Raw genomic sequence first — 3,536 nt, 5'->3', positions numbered from 1 at the left:
AAACTGACTCTTCTACCTCCTTTTTCTATCTTTTAAGGACCTTTGCGATTATATTAAGCCCATCTCTATTTTAAGGTCAGCTGATTAGCAACCTTAATTCCCTCTGCAATTTCTCTTTGTCATGTAACATAACAGATTCTGAGAACCAGGACATGGACATCTTTGAGTTGCCATGATTCTGCCTACTGCAGCCCCTAACTGGTAGGGTTAGGGCCAGCAGATAGAAGTTACTGAGAGTGCAATTTCAGGCCAGTCCAAAAGTTCAGGAAATAAAGAACTTTTTAATAGTCAGGACTGCCTAGAGGCAGAATTGCCTGTTATTGAAGATACTGAATCCCCAGTCCCTACAGGGCTTCAAGCATTGGTCAATGAGCCACTTCATCCTAAATGAGTGGTTACTACCTGCCAAGCACCTGCGCTAAGCGCTTGTCATACCTTACGTCACCAGTCTTCACAACAGTCCTACTGTATAGAAGTTACTGTTTTAGAGAAGATAAATTTGATGCTCAGAGAGACTCAGATGAGACTCCCAGCTCTGCCTGGTGTTAACTACATGACCTTAGGCAAGTTACTTAACCTCACCGATCGTCAGACTCCCCGTCTGTAAAATGGGTAGAATAATGGAACCCACTTGGAGGGATAGTCATGAGGATTAAATGTGATAATAATAGCATCTAATTCATGGGTTTGTTAAATCTTGTAGCAAATATGTTTAGCCCAGTGCCTGTCTCATTGTAAAGGCTCAGTAGCTCTCACTATAATTCAGCACCTTACACTTAGTAGGATGTGGTGGACTCCTTGGGTGTCTGCCCAGCACCTGGAAACCTTCCCCCAGAGTCAGACTATGGGCCTCAGGCAGCCATGTTTCTCCTCCATGTCCCGGGCCTCCTGGTCATGGCTGATCGGACCAGCAGGGATCACCTGACTCAAGCCAGACCAAAAGATGCTCTCTCCCAGCAATCTGGAATCTGATGCCTGACAGATATTTGACTCAGTCTCTGTGAGTTACTCTCCCTGGACTTGGTGTTGTGGGACATTCATTCTCACTGAGGAACAGAGAATAATCGGTCTCAAGAAACAGGAGTAAAGCCGTTGCCCGGAAAGGAGCTAAGAGATGGAGGGACCAGACAGCTCGCCACACCTCTCTTCCCCTCCCCTTCTGAACCTGCCCCCTTGCCACTGCTGTGTTCTTGAGATACCCACGTGTCTTCCTAATATGTTGCTCTATTTCAATGTAGTGACCTTGAGTTGGTATGTGTGTTATTTACAACCAAAGAGCCTTAACACACAGATGTTCACAAACATTTGCAGACTGTTGGAGCTGAAAGGGACCTTCAGCCCCTTTCTTTGTTTACGCATCCAGGCATCGTGGTGCAGAGATGTTAGGAGGCTGACCCCAGGTAACACCGAACCAGAGGCAGAGCCAGGATCAGCACCTAGAACCTCCTGGCTGCCCCGGGTTGAACTCTGCCTTCCACATCTGGCTGCCTCCAAATCCTTTTTTTTTCTTCAGCTCTAATGCCTAGGGTTTAAGAAGCTAACATGACTGGAAGCAGGGTAAACCTAGAGACCGGGAAGGGTCCCAGGGTTTTAGAAGGAGTTCAAAGGAAATTTCACATTGGGAGACCAAAAAACCTATTCAAGAAGCTAATTTTGATGCAGGATCTGAGCCTCTTCCAACAGCACCTGGGTCTGCCTGGATGATGCTGGAAAAGAGAGGAGCCAGGCATCGTTTGCATATATGCAAATGAGGCCTTCCACAGCTGCCCAGAAGCCACCTCTGCTTGGAGCACCCAGCTCAGCGGCTCGGGCTGCTTTCATCTGTCTACTCAGCCTTGGAAGGTAGAGAGACGAGCTTGTCAGAGCTTCCCACCAAGTTGACGAGGACACAGAATCATCCCAACACCCCTGGGCTGGAGGAGCATAGCGTCTAAACCTCCACAGTGTGAAACCGGGGCCTCCCTTCGGGCCCTGGCCCATCCCCCCACCCCCATTTCTCTGTTGGGCAGGAGCCGCAGGGCCCAGGCTTTGCTGGTGGGAGAGCCGCACTCCTTCTGGGGCTCAGACATCACCCTTTCTCTGCCTCTAAAACCACCGAGGCCCATCGCTTCTCCTCTGCAAGGCCTTCCCTTCCCTTGGGAACGCAGGGAGAAGGAAGAGACCAGACAACTGGCCTGAGGTTGGGAGGCCTGACCTGAGCCCCAGCTTGGCCATTGGACTCCCTGTCACCTGGAGCAAAGTTCAGCTTCAGTTTCCCCTTCTATAAGGTGGGGGAGGGGGGCAAGGAGCTTAGAATCTGTGTTCCTAGCCAAGGAGCTCCTTCCCCAACAAAAATGTAGATGGACTGCCAATCAGTCACAGCTGTGCTGCTCCGACTGCCACAGCATTGGGGGAGATGGGGGTCCGTCAGCCTCTCCCCGACCTGTTCATCTCACAGAGCCCCCAGGTCTGTCAGAGCACATTTTGAAAACCACTGGGGGCTTCCCTGGTGGCGCAGTGGTTGAGAATCCACCTGCCAGTGCAGGGGACGTGGGTTCAAGCCCTGGTCCGGGAAGATCCCACATGCTACAGAGCAACTAAGCCCATGCGCCACAACTACTGAGCCTGCGCTCTAGAGCCCGCAAGCCACAACTACCGAGCCCGCATGCAGCAACTACTGAAACCCGCACGCCTAGAGCCCGTGCTCCGCAACAAGAGAAGCCCACACACCGCAACGAAGAGTAGCCCCTGCTCGCCGCAACTAGAGAAAGCCCGCGTGCAGCAACAAAGACCCAACGCAGCCAAAAAAAAAAAAAAGAAAACCACTGGGCTGGCTGGTCCCTAAGGTCCCTCCCTGCTGCCCAAGTCTGTGATTTCAAAGCCAGTAAAGGCTGCCCGGCGAGTGTGGGGAAGAAGAGACAGTGGGACTGAGGGGGGCGAAGAGGATTTGAACTAACGGCAACACCCAAGACCAGCCAGCCAGCCCTCAAGTTCGTGTTTGTGGAACTGCCCTCAGGAAAATCCTGGTGGAGGCCCTCAGCCTACATCCACGTCAGCCAGGCCCCAAGGCCCTGGGAGGACTTCTGAGCCCGAGATGGCGGCAGAGGAGGGCCTGCCTGCCTCCTGTGTTCTCGGGGTCCTCTTCTCTTTCCCTGGCTGCTGCCCACACACACACAGACACTCTCACTCACTGCTGCCTTCAATCTCTCTCCCTTCCCTCCCCACTCGCCCAGCCCAGCCCAGTCCCTCCCTGGGAAAAAGCTTGAACAATACCTGGAGAAGGGGATCAGGTATCCTGGGGGGACTGGCCCCTACAAAACACACAGATGGTTAATTCCTGGGCAATTCTGGGCTTTCCTTTCTTTCCTTCCCCCTCCCTCTCTCCTCTCTATTTCCACTTCTGGGCCAGCTCCCAGCATCACTGTTCTCCTGACAGACATCCTTTTCAGAAGAAAAGGCAATTAGCCCTGGATGACAGTTAACCGGCTGTGGGACCCAATGAGTCACTGTCGCTCGCCAGGCCTCAGTTTCCTCATCTGGGAAATGAAGGCGCTGCA

This window comes from Delphinus delphis, chromosome 2 (assembly GCF_949987515.2).
Source record: "Delphinus delphis chromosome 2, mDelDel1.2, whole genome shotgun sequence".
NCBI lineage: Eukaryota > Metazoa > Chordata > Mammalia > Artiodactyla > Delphinidae > Delphinus > Delphinus delphis.
This window is presented reverse-complemented; position numbering follows the sequence as displayed.